This window comes from Eurosta solidaginis, chromosome 4 (assembly GCF_040869045.1).
Source record: "Eurosta solidaginis isolate ZX-2024a chromosome 4, ASM4086904v1, whole genome shotgun sequence".
NCBI lineage: Eukaryota > Metazoa > Arthropoda > Insecta > Diptera > Tephritidae > Eurosta > Eurosta solidaginis.
The window spans coordinates 190529013-190553212 of record NC_090322.1 but is presented as its reverse complement, the minus strand read 5'-3'; the positions used below and the strand labels follow the sequence as shown (position 1 = coordinate 190553212).

The window sequence follows — 24200 nt, the reverse complement described above, 5'->3', positions numbered from 1 at the left end:
CCTCGATAACGTGTTTAGTTGCTGTACTCTTGACTGCGCGCACAATGGTGAAACGTGTAAAAGCATCGATATTAACGAGAATATGTTCATTGCGCTTTGAACTTTTCGGAAACGGACCTAGGTGATCTACGTGTACAGTTCGGAATGGTATAAGTTCTATTTCTCCAACATGAAGTTCGCCTTCCTGTTTACCCCCAGGTACTTTATTGTACGTACAATCAATGCATGATTTCAAGTACGACTTAACAAAATTGCGCATGCGCGCAAACCACATATGCTCATTTATTCGTGCAATCGTTTTCTCCAATCCGAGGTGTCCTGCTTTACCATGTGGACTGTTAACAATTTGCCAGCGCAAAGCTTTTGGCACCACCCAAAGATTCTTCCCCTTTACTTTTTTGAATAATCTACCATGATTTAAAACAAATTCTTTGCTTACCATAGGATCGCCTTGTTGTAACTTTTCTACCAATTCTTTGATTGAGTTATCCTGGAGTTGCATTCCAAATAACCAATCATCGTTGCTAACTTGAATTTTGTCAATCCGCAAAGATGCCGTTTCTAAGTCCCGTGACTCTTCGACAGGTGCACGGCTCAATGCATCTACGTGAGCCATTCGCTGACCAGCGCGATGTTCAATCTCAAGATCATATTCTTGGATACGAAGCCACCACCTTGCTATGCGTGGTATAAGTTCACGTTTACTCATAACTGTTTTAAGTGCATTACAATCTGTGATCAATTTTACCCGTTTGCCATAAATATAATATTTAAATCGTTCTACGGATTCAACCGCTGCGAGAGCCTCAAGCTCGTAGCTATGAAAGTTTTTCTCGTTGTCGGTAGTTGCACGACTGTAATAGATAACCGGCTTCCAATCGTCGCCCTCTTTTTGCACTAATGCACCAGCTAGGCCCACTGCACTCGCGTCTGTATGTACTTGATGCTCAGCCTCGACACTATAGGCGGCAATAACCGGACGGGATACGAGAATTGACTTTATCTTTTGATACGCCTTTTGCTCTTGATCTGACCACCTGAATGCTACATCTTTCCGCAATAATCGATTCAACGGAGCAGCGATAACAGCATAACCCGGAACAAATTTTCTAAAATATCCGCTTAAACCGAGAAATTGTCTAACTTCGGATATACACTCTGGAGTTTTAAACTGACGCACTGCCTGTGTTTTAGCTAAACCAGGAGAAATACCATGAGGAGCTAACTCGTGACCCAAAAACTGTATCGTTAATTTCAAAAATTCACACTTCTGTAGATTGAGAGTAACGTTAGCTTTTTGTAAAACTTTTAAAACACGCTCCAACTTATCATACATTTCATCCACGTTTACACTACCGATAAGTATATCGTCCATATAACTTATCACGTCATCAGGTTCAAGATCTTCTTTAATTTTCGCGATGAACCGTTGGAAAACAGCCGGGGCATTTTTAAGCCCAAACGGCATGCGCTTAAATTCATATAAACCTTCTGTCGTGATAAAAGCGGTAAATTTTCTACTATTTTCCTCAATAGGAATTTGATAGTAACCACTATTAAGATCCAACACCGAGAAATACTTAAAACGCTTTGCCTTTTGTAACTCTTCTTCAATATTTGGCGTCGGAAATATTTCCTTGCGCATGTGTTGATTTAAACGTCGGAAATCTACACACAATCTTTCGCCCCCGTTTTTCTTTTTTACTAAAAGCATAGGACTAGCATATTCGGAATCGGACTTACAAATTATATCATTATCAATAAGTTCTTTTAACATATCCGCGATTAACTGTTTTTTAGGCTCAGGAACACGAAATGGTTTTTGAACAATAGGATTGTTAGTATCCAAATCGATTTTCATTTTTACGAGCTCTGTACGTCCAATTTCACTCATATCCGTTGCAAATACATTACGATATTTATTTATCAAACTAACCAACTTATTTATTTTATCATTTTCGTCGATGCCGCACTTTATCTCATCGTCATTAATTATTTTGCTGTTATTTAAGTTAACGTTTTTATTGCATACATTTATAACACTAATTTTGCCGTCTGAAATCACCATTTGCATATTTTTAAACACATATTGTCCCAACAACACATCTACCGTCAAAAATGTATCACCAACTATGTAAAGATACACATCTTGCTCAATACCGTCAACCTTCAAATTGACACGTACTCTTGAATGGGCATATATCACACCGCCACAAAACCCGCTTATTTTTAAAGCACACTTTTCTTCGACACCTTTTATTTGACCTGCCCCTGTTTGAGTGATCATACTACACTCACTACCTGTATCGATTAGGGCTGTGAACGTTTTATCGTTTATTGTAACCACTTTCTCAAAATCTTTTTCAGGAATTACCGTTTCATATTCCGTTTTGGTCGTACGCGTCGAAGCACTTTTCTTGCCACAATTTTCAGGCTCGGTTTTAGGATGCACTTTCTGACAGTCGTTGCATCTACGTCTACGTTGTGGTTGAGGACATTTCGATGAAATGTGCCCCTTTTGTTGACAATTGAAACATATTAACTGTTTATCACTTTCACGTTTTTCACCGTCTCGTGTTTCGCCGTATTTTGTTTCAAAATTTGTCTTTTCAGGTTTAAATGTACGCACGGGTAAGTTTTTAGAGTAGTCTATTACTGTTTGTCGAAATTCGCGCATTGAACTAAACCGATTTGCTGCAATAGCAATTTGAAATTCCCGTTGTTTAATACCGTCTCTTGCGTATTTAACAATAGAGGATTCACTTAGCCCAAACCTCTTACCTAACGCACCGATACGGAAACAGTAGTCAAGGAGATTTTCGTTTGGTTTGCGCGTCGTTTGAGACATTTTAAAATGTATATCAGCTTCATCTGGCACACAACTAAACTCTTCACATAAACATTTCGATAATTCACTCCAACTTGAATACAATTTTTCAGTGGAGTCCAGCCAGAGCTTTGCTGCACCTTTGAGTCGACTATACACCGCTAATAAAAAACATTTTTCCTCCCACTGATAAGCTTGGACCGCACTATTTACGCGTTCTACGAACTGTTCAACAGATACCGACGATTCGTTTGTTGGATCAAATTCCGGAATAGTTTCGGCGATTTCTTTCACTGAATATCCACTACGCCCAGTCGTTGCAATAAAACTACCAGCAGAAGAAGTTGCCCTCTCTTGATCACTGCGCGTAGTTGTTGCAGTTACATTTTGATTGGATTGCAATTGATGCATCAACGAACTAAACATGTCCCGTAATTCATTAATTTGGTCCTGTATATTTGCACTAGCGATCTCGATACTATCCGACCCAACAGCTTCGCACAAACGCAAAACTAGCTCATTTTTCAGGCCTTCAGTGGACAAACCTTTTTCGTTCAAAATTTCTTTTAAATCCGTTAATTTTAACGTATTTATCTTAGCAAGAGGCATTTTGATTACTTAGTCATATATATACGTTTAACAACTAAATCAATTATTTCTGTATAATACGTTTTAATTTGCCCGTATGGATTTACCCGCTTCTGAATTTGTAAGGACGACCGTTAAGAAAAAGAAAAAGGTTCTTCGCATTAATTTGAACGCAATTGAAAAACAACTAATTTATTCCGTTTTCTTTGTACAATAAAATTCGACTGCCAAATATTTAAAAACATTTTAATAATTTCATATTTTCTTGAATCGTCGTTCATTGGCTACTTTGTCGTGAATTCAAAAGTGAGAGTAAAGTAAAGTAGCACAAAGTGGTTTTCTGGATTGCCTTACACATATCTCTTGTTCCACCTCTCTAACTCGGCAGGGTACCCTTCGTACTCGTATTCTCTAAGTCTTTCGAAAAACTTCTCCATAGTCTGTTGTAAGGCGTGTAATTTTCGATTTCGTAGAGTTATGCCCTGTATGTATGCTTTTTATGGCAGTTAGACAGTTCAGTGTTCCATTGCTGATGGATTCCCATCAAAAATCTTCACAAACTTGGCTCGAGATCTCTGAAGCAGCTGAAGACGTTATTTGAACAACTTTTACTTCCGCTCCCTTCGATTTTGTCAGCGTGAACGACGAACTATTTTGATCTACGTCCGATGGGTCAGGCCCTTTTGCAGAACGGGTAACTTTCGCCTGTAAATAGATTGGAGGTCATTTCCTGATCTTGGTATTGTCTACATTGGTTCATCATTTCTTTGATTGGGTCGCCATTTGGGTCCGTTATCCTTGTCCGAATCTACAGTCACCCTGAATAATCCCGTTCAGACACAGATTAGCATTAGTTGGTAGGATCTCAACCGATTCTGCCCCACCAACTTAATTATGACGAGCCCTGAATGTACCCAATGGCCGGCCAAGGTTTTACCGGGACGAAGAGTATTGCCACATTAGCCGGAAAGTCGTTTTGACAGGGTGTCAAGCCGTGTATTAAAATTTCCGAATGTAACACACGCCAGGCGTTGCCAAGCATATCGAAAACAATAGTTCCAGTATGCCTTAATTAAGACCTTACTCGTCTCAATCTTAATTTATTACCAAACATAAGATTTATTTATATTGCAAGAGTAAACTACTCTTCTTCTTTCCTGGGTATGTATCCCGCGCTACGTACTTGCCTACTATATTGGATAAGTATTCCCCCGGAGCAAGCTCAATAAGGGTTGTGCGTATTTAAATTAAGGGATGTGTCCAAGCTTCCTCGAAAGCAGCTCTTGATTTGTGGGCTGTTTATTTCAATATTCGCAGATAATCTTAATTAATGGGCCGTTTGCCGACAGCGAACCCATTGGCCTGAATTCCATTATCTCTACCTCTTCCTCTACTTCTACCTCTACCTCTTCTTCTATTTCTACCTCTATTTCTACTTCTACCTCCACCTCTACTCTCACTTGTTACGCTAAGATGTACAACACTCACTGGCTCTGATACAGGTAAGATATGAGAAGCTCAATGTTCACGTTTTTTAAATACCTAGCTTCGATTCCAGTGATTTCCCCTGATTAATTTCTGTGGCGTTAATATATTAAATTTAGTGGATTAATGCTTCACTTTTAAGCTTTCAGTTGTTTTTACTCTAAAAGACCCGGCCATAAGCAGCTACATTTATCTCAACAAATCTCTTTACACTCTTGTTTGTGTGTATTAGATTTCTTAATCTTCAACGAATTCGCGGCATGTATGCTGTACTGCTGTGAAATGTACCAAATCAATGGAGTTTCCACCTAAGGTGAATCCGAAATGAGTACACACGAAACTACGCACCAACTTTTATTACAAACTACGCGAGACGCGCGGAGAGTCGACTCGTTGGAGCAACGTGGAAGAAATTATAAAAGTGAGACTGCTTAGAAGATGACAACTGCAAGTGGTGATTAGAAATTTCAAACATTTATTGCCGATTATGTAACTGGTGTTATGTTGTTGTTAGCTCACCAAAAAACTAATTTCCTCGAATGCAGGCAAGCGTCAAATGAGAGCAAATATGCTGACGAAATTAAAAAAGTCATCAAAGGAAATACGCGAAATAAGAATTTGTGGTAAGATTACATTGGACGTAAAAATTAATTTTGAGTATTTAATTTTGATTTCAAATCATAAATTGAGATTCGAAAATTAATTTGCGAAATCTCAATGTGACGCAAACTTGAGCTTTCGAAATGGGTTCAGGGAGAATGTACATCTGTACAAGGACATAAACAAGGTAATAAAAACCGCAGAGAGTTGGCAAAGGCAGCTCTCGATACGTACACGTTCGGCGTTCCCATTAAACTAGTATTAGATTAACAACGTTTCTACCATCTTTGAAGAGAAATCAAACATATCGCAATTCCATGGGGCACTTCCTTTTCGCATCGCATGCTTATAAGTTGGGACTGCAGTTCTTGAAAGTGCTGGCTGTATGATGAAACGGTTGAGCAAGCTTCGTCTAACTCCTAGCCCAGAGCTTCATTCTATTTCTCGCTCCACGGTATATGACTAGCAAATTAACCATCCGAGGCAGAAACCAGTCTATTTGATATTGAAAGTCTTACAGCTTCTAAATTTACGCTCAAAGTGAGTAGCAAAGCCATTTCCTAACTCCAGTTATACAGTGCCGAATGCATTCCACCAAACTAATACTTCAAAGAAACTAGATCGAATGACTACCATATAACATAGCTAGTGGAGACAGCTTCGAGTGAACCCAGCGGGTTAGGGGGTTATAATATACCCGCAGTAGGTATGTATGTCGTACGAGGCGACTAAAATACCAAATAGATTCAAGGGGTTGTGTATCGCAACCCTTTCAGGTTGCCAGCGCAATATATAGCTTCTCCAAATCCTATTGCCAACCTCACCTATCCGTGGCGAATCCTGTCGAGGCTGTGGCGACCCCGAACTCCTCATGGATCTAAGGGGTAGGAGGGCGGTATGGCCTAGAAGGTAGCATGCGGTCATAACAAATCATTCCGAGATGGTTGGGCTTCGCACCCGAACGTACCGGATCTACATCCGGCAAAGGACAATCAACATCGATAACACTCCCAAAGGCCTTCGTGGAGTGTCCTTATTCCTACAACAACAACAACAACAACAGCCTCGAGTATTTGCCAAGGTGTATGCAGGCTTCCTTATCTCTGTTCTCTATATAACGCTTCGACGAAACCTTTATGCAAAATAAAATTCCGACGTATTCTAAAACGATGGGTGCACTAAAAAGAGGGATCTTGTACCGCCACGATAAGATAATTAGCTACGTTATAATTGTGTTTGCAGCTACCTTGCAGGATATGGACCATTTAACTATTTTCGCAGTTAGTGAGCATAGGCCGCCTACCTCAAAATAAGCTGGCCCGCCATCCACGCAAATAAATTGCGGGCTGAAACACCCCAAACTCCATCATAGGACGCTACTCATGTCAGTTGACGGGTTAAAAGTTTCTGACACAGTCAACCACCGCGCACTACTCAAAGTCATAGAAGGTTTACCCCTTACCTCCTGGTCTAAAAAGATGGACTGAAAATTAGCTGAGTGGTCAGCAAGCACCAGTTCAATTAAACGAACAAAACCTCAAAACCTAGGAGAACTAAAAAGGGGGTGGCACGTGGTGGTGACAACTGCACAATAGTTGCAACAGGTACCAAGACTCTCACCAAACGAATTAATTTCCATAAAAAGTTATCTACCCAACCTCGGTAGATGCGACTAAGTTTCCATCCACTCTGTTTAACGTCGTTGGCGTAACGCTTTCAACTGTCAGTCACCCAAATATCTTTCGTGTAACGTTCGATAGCAATTTTACCTTTGAGGAACATGCCTTCGAAATTGTATCTAAAGTACAAAGCCACAAGGAAATCTCAAAGTCGCTTCCCGGCAGCACAACTTACAAAGCAGTTGGTCGACCGATCAAGTACTACGCTTCGCTGGTTTCGTTGCCCGTTTTAAAAAATACATTGGAAAAGGCTGCATGCGTGTACGCAGAACCACCACGGAATGTCTTGTTATGCCCCCTGAACACCACCTAAATAGTTAGGCGAAAGAGCCAAACAAAAATAAGCATAACGAAATGTCGAGCAAATAGTTTTTGCTGAATTGTCACAATGTGGGGCACCCCAGCAAACAACTGCTTGATCTAGCACTACCTCCCAAAGGGATTAGGAAATATCTCCGTAAGTACTACGATGTGAAAAGGCAACCCACCCGGTTGATCCAGATAAAAATAAGGAGGCCTTAAGCCTAATCTATACCTTCACTAGGTCGTGCCTGGTGAACGCGGTTCTCAATATACTGTTGCATAAACTAACTTATCTGTCAATTGATATGTTATTGGTGTATACAACAACTAGTATGCTATCTGGCCCCCCAACAATTTAGGGAATTAGAATATACCTACGGTAGGTATGCCTGTCGTAAGAGGCTACTAAAATACAAGATTTATTCAAGGAGTTGTGTAGCGCAACCCTCCCAAGGGATTAAAAATAAATAAATAAATGTAAGGCGCGATAACCTCCGAAGAGATCTAAGGCCGAGCTTCTCTTCCAATTTGCGTCGTGCTCCTATTGATTTTCCCTACAAATCGGCCGGACGGGACCTACATGTTTTATGCCGACTCCGAACGGCATCTGCAAGGCAGATGAGTTTTCACTGAGAGCTTTTCATGGCAGAAATACACCCGGAGCGCTTGCCAAACACTGCCGAGGGGCGAGCCCGCTTAGAAAATTTTCTTCTAATTGAAAAACCTTATTTTCTAAAATTTTGATGTTGCTTTGCCCGAGGTGTGAACCCAGGGCATACGGTGTGGTAGGCGGAGCACGCTACCATCACACCACGGTGACCACCAAGGGATTGCCACCGCAATAAATAGCTTCTCCAAACCAATTGTCAACCTCACCTACCCGTGGCGAATCCTGTTTCCTTAATGTAGGGCGGTATGGCCTAGAAGGTTTAATATGGTCATATAAATGGTCGGGCTAGTACCTTAATGGTGCTTTGTTACCGGAATGTACCGGAGCTATATCCCACAAATGACCATCAACATCAATAACACTCTCCAAAGCCTTTGGGGAGTGTCTTTATCGTTAATACAACAACAACAACAACAACAGTATGCCATCTGGTATATTGCTGGCACAGAGGCTGACTAGAGCGTTAATTGGTATGGCCCTGATTTATATACTGACTAGTATGGTATCTGGTAAGATTCTGGTGTATATAATGACTAGTTTGTCAACAGGTATCATGCTGATGCAGAGACTTGCAATTGATATTTCGTAGGACACCGCCGTGTCAAAAATACAAGTTGCTCATACCGTAAAGAGAAGGAACTCATTTTTGAAAAACTTGTATTCTTCTAGTATACGACTAGTTGGCTTCACTGTAGCTAATATATTACTTCTATGAATTTCTCCGCACGCGAAGATACACGGAAAGAAATGGTACTAGTAAAATCAACAAAACGGTTATGTTGTTCTTGACTTAACGGAGATTCGGTGAAATTGATCGAATTACGGTTAATTCGACCGATTTCTTTGTCAAACGAACAAATTAGTTTAGTCATTTCAACAGAAGAGAAATTGTCGCTCTTAAGTTAACAAAATTCTGTAAAATTTACAGATTCCTGGTCAATCTAACTGATTTTTCTGTTAACACAACTGATCTCACTGGTCATTTCAACAGCGATCAACAGTCAATACATGAGCAAATTTCAAAGAGAATTTTACGCTCACTGCGCTCTCTACTTTGTACTTATGACGATGGTGCTAGTTTTTCAGTTATCAATACAAAACGAAAAAACCTTTTTTGAATTTACTGTGCAAAAAATTATGAAATACCGGGACACCTATTTATCGGGTACAATTTTGCAAATTCTCCTCGAAGTGAAATGCAAAATTGCGCCCTCTTGTTGCAAAAGTTGTGTTTGAATGAACAGGATTTTTCCAAAGTTAGTAACATTTTGTTCAAGTTTTTACGAATTTTCACTCACGCGAACGTATCTAATAAGATAATAAAAAAAAATCCTTTTTTAATGTTGATGTTTCCGACAACATGAAAGTTTGAGTTGTTTTGGAATCGTTCCCACTTAAAGAGTTACGAAAATTAAACTTGCCGAATTACATGTAAAGTTACTCCAGTGGCGAATTACCTTCCTGCGATTTGATTCTTTACATTTCTATAACTTACAAGCTCTCTATTTAAAATATTGTCAAACATTTATACAAGTTTTGTTCGAAACAATCAAGTGTGGCAACTACATGCGAGAGAAGAAATTGAGAATGAGCTGAGCTGCAACCGAGAGAATTGAGAATCAGTTTTGTGACTAATATTTTCATTTCTATTTGCAAACCGAAGTTCAAAACTATAAATTAAATAAATTATAAAATATAAAATTTGGTGAAAGTGCGTTTAATAAAACAAAATAATAAAGTGTATAATGTTTAATGTGTGTCAGGATATTTGATGTAAGCTCAATGGACGTTCGTTTAGTAAGTGCCAATGTGGTGTGATGGTAGCGTGCTCCGCCTGTCACACCGTAAGCCCTGGGTTCGCACCCGGGCAAAGCAACATCAAAATTTTACAAATAAGGTTTTTCAATTAGAAAAAAATTTTTTTCTTAAGCGGGGTCGCCCCTCGGCAGTGTTTGGCAAGCGCTCCGAGTGTATTTCTGCCGTGAAAACTCAGATGCCGTTCGGAGTCCCGTCCGGCTAATTTGTAGGGAAAATCAAGAGGATCACGACGCTAATTGGAAGAGAAGCTCAGCCTTACATTTATTTATTTATATGGCAACATACGTACTTTCATACAAAGCTGTCGCAACAACTTTTTTTGTTAATTTGACTACTAAAACGGTCAATTACCAATCAACGATTTGTGCGCAGTTGAATCAACATCTTGTTGCGATGGATAAAAATTAACAGAAATTTCGGTTGAATTGACGGTTGATTTTAGCAGTCTTTTTCTTTCAGTGTAACAAGCAGGACCGCACGCAAGAACGAGGAAAAGTAAAAGACTGATTCCGATAAAATAACAAGAAATCTTTGAGCTGACAGCCACTGTCTTCAGACCTTAGTATAATAGAAAATCTATGGAGAGTTTTGCGGTCAGATCCTCTGTCAATACAAAGGATCTTTAGGGTCCAAGAAGAATAAGTTTATCAGTCATAGCTCAGCAGCATTGATACCCACCAAGTATTGTGTTCAAATCAAGTATCTTTCGTTAATTTTTATTCACAGTTCTGCGAAATTTTAAGCAGTCATATTACAGGACACGACCAATAAAATAGCTGTTACCAAAAGCTAACAAGATTTCATCTTTTGTTAGTGTACATATGAGTTCTACTTACGAGTTGTGAAATTATTACGAATTTTTGATTTACCTGAAAATAACTGAAATTAAATTAGATTAGTTAAAAAAGAAATATTTTTCTGTAGAGCTGCGTACTTAATGTATTTAAAAAAAACTTCAATATGGCTCATTTACTATCTCCATAACTCCTTCGGGATATATGAATCTTCATGCTCAGCACAGGGTTTTAAAGTTGGTGAACAAAAACCGTATGGTTCGAGCTTTGGGTAAGTCGCATTTGCAAAGTTCAATAAAAGTAAGGTTCAAGTGCAATTCGAAATGCAAAATCATTAGTTAAGTTTTCCTATGCGGTGTTATGGAAGGTGAGGTACCGTTGAACTGCCCGGTCTGTGAGGACTTCATACAGACTGAATGAGTGCGTAGAATTACCGGATTTTTGTTTAACGACCAAATTGTAAACCCCTTGCAAAAATCAGGACCTATGTTATAAAATAACTCCGTCAAATACTAATGTGGCAAATACTAGAAGCTTTCTAGTTTCTATGCCACTTGCTGCGTCTAGATATGACAGCTGTATCACTCCAATAGCTGGAGTCTTAGACAGGCAAGCGCAGGGCACGAGCACAAAACGTGCTCCATAGTTTTATCCTCCAACATCGTACTACCTACATCTACTATCACTGACCCAGCCTAATTTAAAGGCATGTGACGCCAGAAGGCACTGTCCAGTCAGAATACCCGTCATAAGTCTGCAGACCTCTTTTTTTAATGATAGGAATAAATTCGTTAGTCCAAGGTTGTAAGACCTACACATAATCTTCGACACTTTACAGCTTCGCGCTTGGACCCACGCCTTTTCGGCTTGGTCGATCATGTGCAACTCTCACATTCACTTACTCTCGCCCAATTTAATTGGGACGTCTACGTAGCAGTTTTCAAGGGATGCGCCTATTTTAGCTAGTTCATCCGCTTGTCAATTCCCATCTATTCCCATAAGCTCTGGGACACAATAAAGATGTATGCTTCTCTCTGTCCCCATTCTTGCCAGGGATTGCGCCCACGATCCACCTCTATTGTGGCTTTAAGAACCCTATCGAAGCGCAGATAGGGAATCAGGTAGTTTGTTCGTCTTGTGATTGATGACGCTATACAACTATGGTCGTATGGGCGGCGCTCAAGCTGCCTCGAAAAACTGAGTCGCGTTGCACTTGTTAACGCTATGTTCTTTGCTACTAGATCTACAGGTGGAATGTGCAGAATATCATACAGTGCAGCCGACAGGGTTTTTTTTCAGGCCTCCCGTAATGTTAAGCATTGTTAGCCTGCATACCCATTATAATTTCTTGAGGTAGGTTATTTTTTGTAGGGTTTACAATCGCTGTAAATACCCAATGAGAAAGAGAGGGATATGAACCCCACGTAGACCCGAAGCCCTCTTCACTCTCTCCTCCACGTTGAGCTTCTACGAGAACTTACTGTGTAGAATTATTCCTAAATATTTTGTGCAAGGTTTCTCCTCCTAGCTTAGGCCTGGTTCAATTTGGGACCTTGTACCTATGTGTGATAAGTATTTGTATTGAAATTGTTCACAATGGGCGCTTTCAGCAAACGCAAGTGTTGAGCAAAGGGTGAGTGATAACTTTCTAAATGCACTGTTGAGTTCGATGTCAAAATACCGAGTATGAATATTAATGCTGCATTCTCTCAACGGGTTTCGATCGACAGTTTGGCAGTTCTCCGATATTTTACAAAAAATGTTACGTATACGCAACGGTACCCGTCTTTTAAGACTAATACGGCAGCTCTTGGTATTATGAAGAAGTTTAAATTGGAATTTAAGATCTTTCTACTTAAAACATAATTATTATTATTTCATTTGACAGTTGTATCAACTCGCTGTACATGAAACTAAATTTCTATAATGCAACTGAGGTAAACCTGTGTGCAACATATCAATAAGAGCGTCCTGCATTAATGTAGAAATAAAACAACAGCGAAGTAAAAAGTTAATATTGATTTCGAGGAGGGTATTCTTTAATAGTTTTCAGTTTTTTCTAAAAAACGTAAGGACTACTTATGCGCTATATCAATGTAGGTATACGCTTTTATTTACAAACGTATATGAATGAATGTATGTTTTTTTGATAGCCAGATAGCACGATTCTTACTTAAGTGCTTTTCATTGTTGATATGTCACAACTGTCGGTTGGTAATTGTTGCAATAGTGAAGGTTATGAATGAGGTAAGTTTGCAAAGACGAGACAAACAAACGCTTAATTGACTGCCAGCAACTTTAGTGTGTGGATGCGGAACATTCCATATAATGAATTTTTACAGCGAATTGGATGGAAAGTAGTTTTGGCCGATTTTATAATTCTTATTTTCAATGCGAATATACTTTAAATGTATCAGACCGTAATGTATACAGAAAAAAAATGTAATATTAATTTTAAATTAAAACAAGTAAGGACGGGACTGTCTTCGGCTGTGTCGAAGACTTCATACCTTTCATGAATGGGGCTGAACAATAAACTTATCCCGTTCGTAATCTCCAAATAATCGGATGTATAAGATAAGAAATATATAATGAACATATGTACATACCTAAACGATTTTTAAGATAAATATAAAATAAAGAATGGCAAAAAACCCCCTTATCTGAACGATCGGTTGTACGGGATATATATTATATATAGCTCCGATCGAAATGATTTTTACAGGAAATATTCTACGATATATTAAAATATATATCACCGAGTTTCACGTTTATACTTTCTAAATTAAGGGACAAACGGCCAAATATCTTTCTATCTGAACTATCGGTTGTATGGGATAGATATGTATATACTATATACATATAGCTCCGATCAAAGTGATTTTTCAGGAAATCTTCTGCGATATATTAGAATAAATATCACCAAGTTTAACGTTTTTATATTGGAAATTAAGGGAGACATTTGCCAAAAATCTTTCTATCTGAACGATCGGTTGTATGGGATATATACTATATATAGCTCCGATCAAAGTGATTTTTTCAGAAAATCTTCTATGATATATTAAAATATATATCACCGAGTTTCACGTTTATAATTTCTAAATTAAGGGACAAATGGCCAAAAATCTTGCTATCTGAACGATCGGTTGTATGGGATATATACTATATATAGCTCCGATCAAAGTGATTTTTTCAGAAAATCTTCTATGATATATTAAAATATATATCACCGAGTTTCACGTTTATACTTTCTAAATTAAGGGACAAATGGCCAAAAATCTTTCTATCTGAACGATCGGTTGTATGGGATAGATATGTATATACTATATACATATAGCTCCGATCAAAGTGATTTTTTCAGGAAATCTTCTGTGATATATTAGAATAAATATCACCAAGTTTAACGTTTTCATATTGGAAATTAAGGGAGACATTTGCCAAAAATCTTTCTATCTGAACGATCGGTTGTATGGGATATATACTATATATAGCTCCGATCAAAGTGATTTTTTCAGAAAATCTTCTATGATATATTAAAATATATATCACCGAGTTTCACGTTTATACTTTCTAAATTAAGGGACAAATGGCCAAAAATCTTTCTATCTGAACGATCGGCTGTATGGGATAGATATGTATATACTATATACATATAGCTCCGATCAAAGTGATTTTTCAGGAAATCTTCTGCGATATATTAGAATAAATATCACCAAGTTTAACGTTTTCATATTGGAAATTAAGGGAGACATTTGCCAAAAATCTTTCTATCTGAACGATCGGTTGTATGGGATATATACTATATATAGCTCCGATCAAAGTGATTTTTTCAGAATATCTTCTATGATATATTAAAATATATATCACCAAGTTTCACGTTTTTATGTTGGAAACTAGGGGAGAAATGGCTAAAAATCTTTCTATCTGAACTATCGGTTGTATGGGATATATACTATATATAGCTCCGATCAAAGTGATTTTTTCAGAAAATCTTCTATGATATATTAAAATATATATCACCGAGTTTCACGTTTATACTTTCTAAATTAAGGGACAAATGGCCAAAAATCTTTCTATCTGAACGATCGGTTGTATGGGATAGGTATGTATATACTATATACATATAGCTCCGATCAAAGTGATTTTTTCAGGAAATCTTCTGTGATATATTAGAATAAATATCACCAAGTTTAACGTTTTTATATTGGAAACTAAGGGAGACATTTGCCAAAAATCTTTCTATCTAAACGATCGGTTGTATGGGATATATACTATATATAGCTCAGATCAAAGTGATTTTTTCAGAAAATCTTCTATGATATATTAAAATATATATCACCGAGTTTCACGTTTATACTTTCTAAATTAAGGGACAAATGGCCAAAAATCTTTCTATCTGAACGATCGGTTGTATGGGATATATACTATATATAGCTCCGATCAAAGTGATTTTTTCAGAAAATCGTCTATGATATATTGAAATATATATCACCGAGTTTCACGTTTATACTTTCTAAATTAAGGGACAAATGGCCAAAAATCTTTCTATCTGAACGATCGGCTGTATGGGATATATACTATATATAGCTCCGATCAAAGTGATTTTTTCAGAAAATCTTCTATGATATATTAAAATATATATCACCGAGTTTCACGTTTATACTTTCTAAATTAAGGGACAAATGGCCAAAAATCTTTCTATCTGAACGATCGGTTGTATGGGATAGGTATGTATATACTATATACATATAGCTCCGATCAAAGTGATTTTTTCAGGAAATCTTCTGCGATATATTAGAACAAATATCACCAAGTTTACCGTTTTTATATTGGAAATTAAGGGAGACATTTGCCAAAAATCTTTCTATCTGAACGATCGGTTGTATGGGATATATACTATATATAGCTCCGATCAAAGTGATTTTTTCAGAAAATCTTCTATGATATATTAAAATATATATCACCGAGTTTCACGTTTATACTTTCTAAATTAAGGGACAAATGGCCAAAAATCTTGCTATCTGAACGATCGGTTGTATGGGATATATACTATATATAGCTCCGATCAAAGTGATTTTTTCAGAAAATCTTCTATGATATATTAAAATAAATATCACCGAGTTTCACGTTTATACTTTCTAAATTAAGGGACAAATGGCCAAAAATCTTTCTATCTGAACGATCGGTTGTATGGGATAGATATGTATATACTATATACATATAGCTCCGATCAAAGTGATTTTTTCAGGAAATCTTCTGTGATATATTAGAATAAATATCACCAAGTTTAACGTTTTCATATTGGAAATTAAGGGAGACATTTGCCAAAAATCTTTCTATCTGAACGATCGGTTGTATGGGATATATACTATATATAGCTCCGATCAAAGTGATTTTTTCAGAAAATCTTCTATGATATATTAAAATATATATCACCGAGTTTCACGTTTATACTTTCTAAATTAAGGGACAAATGGCCAAAAATCTTTCTATCTGAACGATCGGTTGTATGGGATAGATATGTATATACTATATACATATAGCTCCGATCAAAGTGATTTTTTCAGGAAATCTTCTGCGATATATTAGAATAAATATCACCAAGTTTAACGTTTTTATATTGGAAATTAAGGGAGACATTTGCCAAAAATCTTTCTATCTGAACGATCGGTTGTATGGGATATATACTATATATAGCTCCGATCAAAGTGATTTTTTCAGAAAATCTTCTATGATATATTAAAATATATATCACCGAGTTTCACGCTTATACTTTCTAAATTAAGGGACAAATGGCCAAAAATCTTTCTATCTGAACGATCGGTTGAATGGGATAGATATGTATATACTATATACATATAGCTCCGATCAAAGTGATTTTTTCAGGAAATCTTCTGTGATATATTAGAATAAATATCACCAAGTTTAACGTTTTCATATTGGAAATTAAGGGAGACATTTGCCAAAAATCTTTCTATCTGAACGATCGGTTGTATGGGATATATACTATATATAGCTCCGATCAAAGTGATTTTTTCAGAAAATCTTCTATGATATATTAAAATATATATCACCGAGTTTCACGTTTATACTTTCTAAATTAAGGGACAAATGGCCAAAAATCTTTCTATCTGAACGATCGGTTGTATGGGATAGATATGTATATACTATATACATATAGCTCCGATCAAAGTGATTTTTTCAGGAAATCTTCTGTGATATATTAGAATAAATATCACCAAGTTTAACGTTTTCATATTGGAAATTAAGGGAGACATTTGCCAAAAATCTTTCTATCTGAACGATCGGTTGTATGGGATATATACTATATATAGCTCCGATCAAAGTGATTTTTTCAGAATATCTTCTATGATATATTAAAATATATATCACCAAGTTTCACGTTTTTATGTTGGAAACTAAGGGAGAAATGGCTAAAAATCTTTCTATCTGAACGATCGGTTGTATGGGATATATACTATATATAGCTCCGATCAAAGTGATTTTTCAGAAAATCTTCTATGATATATTAAAATATATATCACCGAGTTTCACGTTTATACTTTCTAAATTAAGGGACAAATGGCCAAAAATCTTTCTATCTGAACGATCGGTTGTATGGGATAGGTATGTATATACTATATACATATAGCTCCGATCAAAGTGATTTTTTCAGGAAATCTGTGATATATTAGAATAAATATCACCAAGTTTAACGTTTTTATATTGTAAATTAAGGGAGACATTTGCCAAAAATCTTTCTATCTGAACGATCGGTTGTATAGGATATATACTATATACATCTCCGATCAAAGTGATTTTTTCAGGATATCTTCTATGTTATACTAGAATATATATCACCGTGTTTCACGTTTATACTTTCTAAATTGCGGCAGGAATGACCAAAATCGTCTTATCTTAACGATAGGCTGTATGGGAGATTTATGTTATAGTGGTCCGATCCTACCGGATTCGACAAAAGTCTAAGATAATACAAAAATACACCCTTGTGCCAAATTTCATTGAGATATCTCAAAATTTGAGGGACTAGTTTGCGTTCAACCAGACAGACGGACATGGCTATATCAACTCAGTTTGTCGCTCTGATCAATTCGGTATACTTTAGTTTCATTTCATTTTCATTTATTGATAGGTTACATTAGTACAATGAGATCTATGATCTCTTATAGTACAACAATATATGGAACAGCAAAAATACAAATAATTCTTAAATCTAGGCAGGATCATAACACAAGCAAAAAAAAACAAATACAGATATAGAAAAATAAAGCATGGAGTCAATAATCACAGACAAATTATTATTTAGATAGCGAAACTTGTGAACAAATCAATTAGAGAGTATTAATGTATTTTACCGGTAATAAGCATACAAAACTTCCCTAAAGTTGCTTTTAGTAATACTACTGCGAATGGACATTGGTATCGAGTTCCAAGTACGAATGGCATTGACAAATAATAGCCGCGAGGAGGTAAGGTAGTTATAGCTTGGTACAATCAGATCATGCGTCCGGGAGGACCTGGGAAAAATTAGCTTATCATAAAGATATCTAGGTTCCTTACATATAATAAGTCTGCAGAGAAAAATACAATTTCTGGCCTTCAGATAGTCAGCTATATCGCACCCTAGTAATCGTGTTCTCCAATTCGAAATATGGTCAAATTTGTCTAACCCGAACACATAGCGCGTAACGTGGTTGAAAGCTACATCTATCTTATGGGCAGAGAGCGAGCTCAGCTTACTGTATACCAGTTCAGGATAGCATATAGCCGGCAAAATTAGCTGTATTGCAAGCTTTCTCCTAACATGGGGAGGAGTAAATGCCGCTGACGTTCGAAGGTTCCTTAATATATAGTATAATTTGCAGACAATAGAGTTTACATGATCATCGCACGTCAAGCTACTGTTGATGATAAAGCCAAGATTGATCACTTTTGGCACCATTTTTAGAACATTACCACCAATATATAAAGGAGGAATAGTTGAGAAAGCTATAGCTTTTTAGATATCGGGAGGATGTAAGACTTATCACTATTAAGGCACAAATAATTTATCGTGGCCCAAGCCGAAATGGATGCTAAGTCATTATTGTACCTGCCATCAGCGCAAGCGTGCATATTGGCATGCTGAGAGAAACAGAAAATGTCATTAATGGAAAGACTAAACAATAAAGGACCTAGAATAAATCCTTGTGGAACATCAGTCAGCAGTGGTTTTAGGCTAGACAATTGTGAGCCAATTCTTTCCCCTAAATAGCTCCGCATCAGATGCGTTGCGGAAACACCAAAACCAAAGTAATTAGTTCGCTTCATGCAGAGTAAGTCATGGTTTACCGAGTCGAAAGCTTTAGAAAAATCTAAGAGGCACAATAGAGTTAATGGTGAGTCTGTCTTCTATATTTCTCAACGTTACAAACATCGGACCAAAGTTAATATACCATTTCATATTCATGAAATGTATAAAAAGAAAAGAATAGCATCAGCGATTTTCACACTCAAAGTGGGAAAAATGGCTACGCCCAGGCGAAGTCTTTCCGACCTATCCGTCTAACCTCTTATTTATTTATTTATTTATTTAATTCATTCATGATCATTCGACATGATTCACGGAGAGGGAAAGAGAGAGCGAAAATAAAATATGAAAGTTAAAGCACAGCAAAATAAAACTTACAGGCCTGCTTGTATAATGTAATTAGAAAACAAGTAAAGGTGTCTAAGTTCGGGTTTAACCGAACATTATATACTCAGCGTGAGCTTCAATTGCACATTTCATTTCAGATAAATTACTTTTCTACATAACACGTGGCACCGCCCGTTTAAAAAAAATGTCTCCCCATTTCCCCTTACAATAAAACTTGATATGTGAAATATCATTGATTCAAAACTATTATTTGCTAAGTTATAGCTTATTATTCTAGTGTACGACCCTTTTAAACTAGTTTTATATCTAAGTTACCATTGTCTTTAACCGACCCCGTCCATTTTTACTGGAAATATTTTCTACTATAGGGAAAATTTGTGTACCCAATTTTATTATGATCCGTTAATTTTTCTTCGAGTCATGGCTCCCGAAACATAGAAAATTGCTTAGTCATAAAAGGGGCGGTGCCATGCCCATTTTTTTAAATTTGAAGTTTTTCCTATTTATTGTTATAAATCCACTTGGGAAATGAAATACCATTGTTATAAAACTCTTTTTTGCAAAGATATAGCTTATTTTATTCTTCCACGACCCTTTTAAAAATCTTTTATATATAGAAGTAGGCGTGTTCCTTAACCGATTTCGTTAATTTTTCTTCAAGGCATTCCTTATAGTAAAGGCAACCTATCTGCCTAATTTTGTGACGACAGGTTTAACGATTTTCGATTTATGATTAATAATATTTGTAAAATTGATTATATCACAAGTGGGCGGTGCCACGCCCATTTAAAAAAAATTTTTTTTTTTAATTTTTATCAAGAGTCCCAATATCAGTCCACATGTCAAATTTCAGCATTCTAGCTGTATTATTTACTAAATAATCAGGTTTTTGTGTTTTCCAAAATTTTATATATATAAAAAGTGGGCGTGGTTATCATCCGAGTTCGTTCGTTTTCAATACCAATATATTCTGGGTCCAGATAAGCTCGTGCGCCAAATGTGGTGAAGATACCTCAATATTTACTCAAGCTATCGTGTTAACGGACAGCCAGCCGGACGGACGGACATGGCTCAATCAAATTTTTTTTCGATCCTGATTATTTTGATATATGGAAGTCTATATCTATCTCGATTCATTTATGCCTGTACAACCAATCGTTATCCAATCAAAGTTAATATAATCTGTGTGCAAAGCACGCTGAGCATAAAGATATATAAGATAGTATACTTGTATAGTATGAATCATTGAAGCAGAAAGTAACTGGGAAAATGTTGTACAACAAGTTAAAGCATGCATTCGAAATTTAGCCTTGAAGCGCCGCAATAACACACACACTCTTTGTTAAATGTATGCCACTTAGACAGTCATTGTCAGCTGTTGCTCTTATGTAGGCACATATATCGAGGTCACGATGCCTAACAATGTAAGGGTCCAACCATTTCGGGTTTTTCGACCCGCCAAACCAAGTGTCCAAGAACAATAACAACCACAATGCGTCTACTTCTTCAACTAACATGACATCAAAGTATACAATGTATTATCACAACGTCAGCGGCATGCGAACAAAATCAACGCAATTTCGGCGTAACGTATGTGCTCATGATTATGATATTGTTGTGATATGTGAAACGTGGTTAAATCAACATATTTCATCCTGTGAATTTTTTGATGATTACTACCATGTTTATCGCTTGGATCGTTGTCCTGAAAGTTCAGGGCTTGAGCGTGGCGGTGGAGTGCTGATTGCTATTAGAAATGACTTGTGCAGTAGTGCTGTGGATCTTAACTCATATGGGAATAAGATTGAACAGATCTGTGTTAAAGTTAAATTTTCTAAATCAAAATGTATTTTCATTGTATTGTCTTATATTCCTCCCAATAGTACTATTGATGTTTATGAAAAGCATTTATCCAACCTAATCTTGGTATACAATAATTTAACTCAATTCGATGAACTTATTTACCTTGGTGACTTTAATTTAGGTAATATTGAATGGATATCCACTGATAATTTAACCTCACCATCCAATTTGAGATCAGATATCGATATACTGTTTGTGAGCAATATATTATCTTATAACTTAAATCAAATTAATTCTATTGTTAATTATTTAAATCGCTTTTTAGACCTAGTTTTTATTTCTGCTGATTTGAATTCTTCTTGTGGGGAATGCATTGCACCATTATTAAATAATAGTATTCATCACAAAGCACTAATCATAGAATTTCAATTCTACGAATTCGATAAGAACGTCGTTGATGATACCAAGTCATATAACTATAATAAAGCAGATGTTACTGGAATTAGTAATTATCTTAATAATGTTGACTGGTCATTTCTAGACTCCCTAGATGATCCACAATTATTATACAGCAAGATAACCCAGATATTTACTCTTATGATTTCAAATTTTGTTCCTAAACATAAATTAAGGTCCAACAATAAGCCTCCTTGGTTCAATCACAGATTGTGTCACCTCAAAAATTTAAAAAATAAAGCCTACAAAAAGTATAAAACAACGGCTTCAGAGGACGACCATTCAGTCTTCATCCGTCTAAGAAAGGACTTTGATTGTTTGAATAATTTTCTCTACAAGCAACATATGTTTAGAATTGAATCCAACTTGAAACAAAATCCTAAAAGTTTTTGGCAATACATCAACACGAAACGAAAAAGTTGTGGGTTTCCAACTACCCTGTCCTACGATGGTACTGTATCCGACAACATAGTTGATTCTTGTAATCTCTTCGCAAATTTTTTTCAAAAAGTGTATGAAGTTCATGCACCTAGTGACTATGCAACGCCAAATGCCTTGACATTGGATCAAGTTGATGGCTTTAGCGTCTCGCCACAGGATGTTGCGAACGCAATATCTATTCTAAAAAACAGCTCAAAAGCTGATCACGAGGGGTTTCCTCCAATATTTTTCAGGCTACTTCACTCAATCATATCTACTCCCATCGCTAAATTATTCAATAAGTGCTTAAGTAAAGGTATCTTTTTAGACTCTTGGAAGCTTTGCACAATATTGCCAGTCTACAAATCGGGTAACCGAAATGACGTATCTAACTATAGACCCATTGTGAAACAAAGTAATTTTGCAAAAATCTTCGATCACGTGGTCAAAGCTAAACTGTACGATCACGTTCAATCATATATCTCTATACATCAACACGGGTTTGTCCCCTCGAGATCAACTTGCTCAAATCTGGTCTTAATTACAAACAAAATAGTTAACGCCTTCGAGAGCCAAGCACAGTTAGATGTAGTTTACACTGACTTTTCTAAGGCATTCGACAAGGTAGACCACTCCATTCTCTTGGAAAAACTCAAAGCATTCGGCATTAACGGAAATCTTCTAGATTTTTTCTCAAGTTTTCTTATGGGACGAAAACTTTTCGTCCAAATGGAATCCGCTAGATCTCAAACTTACATACATGCTTGGTCAGGTATCCCCCAAGGTACACATCTTGGGCCTCTCCTCTTTTTACTATTTATTAATGACCTTCCTGATCAATTTTCAACTGCGGATTGTCTTATGTTTGCGGATGATGTTAAATTATTCCTAAAAATTCAAAATACAATTGACTGTTCTAGTCTTCAGTCTGATCTAAATAATCTTTCTAATTGGTGTATATTAAATCATCTCCATCTAAATGTTAGTAAATGTTGCGTCATCACGTTTGCTAAAAAGTCTAAGACAGTGACTTGCGACTATGTACTAAATGGACAAAAATTGTGCCGTAAAGATACTACTAAGGATCTAGGGGTTATTTTCGACTCTAGGTTGACCTTTTCCAACCATGTAGACCATGTGGTGTCGAAGTCTTTTTCTATGATTGGTTTTATACGCAGAAACACTGTGGATTTTGTTGACCCACTTACTCTCAAAGCGCTGTACATATCTTTAGTGCGTAGTCAATTAGACTATTGCTGTATAATTTGGAACCCTTACTATCAAAATCTTACTTCTATAATTGAAAAGGTGCAAAGGGTGTTCACTAGAATGGCTTTGCGTCCTCTGTCGTGGCCTGATGGGCTTCCAAACTATATTGGCAGACGCAAGTTGCTAGGTCTACAAAGTTTGGAAGAGAGAAGGTCTTATTTTTCTATTATTTTTGTGTATAATGTGATGAATTCTAGAATCAACTGTGAACTCATTTCTAATTTAATACATGTTCACTCATCAAGTCTTAATTTAAGGACAACTCGTTTATTCGATGTAACTTTTCACGCAACCAACTATGGTTTCAATGAGCCACTCACAAGATGCGTTCGAATATGCAATTCGTATGCTAAAAATTTGAATTTCAGTTTAGAGATAAGTAGATTTAAGACTAGTCTCTTTATACTTTTTAATTAATGAGTCTGTTAGAACTATTCGGTAGACAATAATAAATAAATAAATAAATAAATAAATAAATAAACTTAAAAACTAACACATGCACACACACGCAACTACATTTATCATATCCTCTTTTAGCGTGAATTTCTAGCAAACGACAGAAAAACACAATTTCCATTCACGCACTTTATTTGCAAATTTCCTCCGTCTGTCACCTTCATTCGTTGACAACGACCGCGTGAACATCTTTGCATTGGACTATCAAACAAAAAAAACGATTTGATGCAACATAGAATCGCGAATTATTTAACGGCTAAATACAACACATAAACATGATTTATGACCGCGTGTTCATTTTTGCGTAGAAATTTTCCACCCAAGCAGTTTTAAAACAAAAACGTAGAAAAACACTAAAGACGAAAATAAGGAA

The 24200-nt window shown here is 36.5% G+C and overlaps 1 protein-coding gene across 4 annotated transcripts in view; it reads right to left on the bottom strand.

Moving 5' to 3' along the window:
- Nucleotides 1-24200, bottom strand: part of LOC137250804 (3',5'-cyclic-AMP phosphodiesterase-like) — an 801094-nt gene that overhangs the window by 544419 nt on the left and 232475 nt on the right. Inside the window, exon 4 of one of the 4 annotated variants that reach the window (XR_010953081.1) lies at nucleotides 10733-10839. The exons of the other annotated variants lie outside the window; for them this stretch is intronic. The gene's annotated coding sequence lies outside the window, so the exon portion shown is untranslated. Of the gene's footprint in view, nucleotides 1-10732; nucleotides 10840-24200 lie in introns of those variants that run through there. 4 annotated transcript variants of the gene reach the window in all.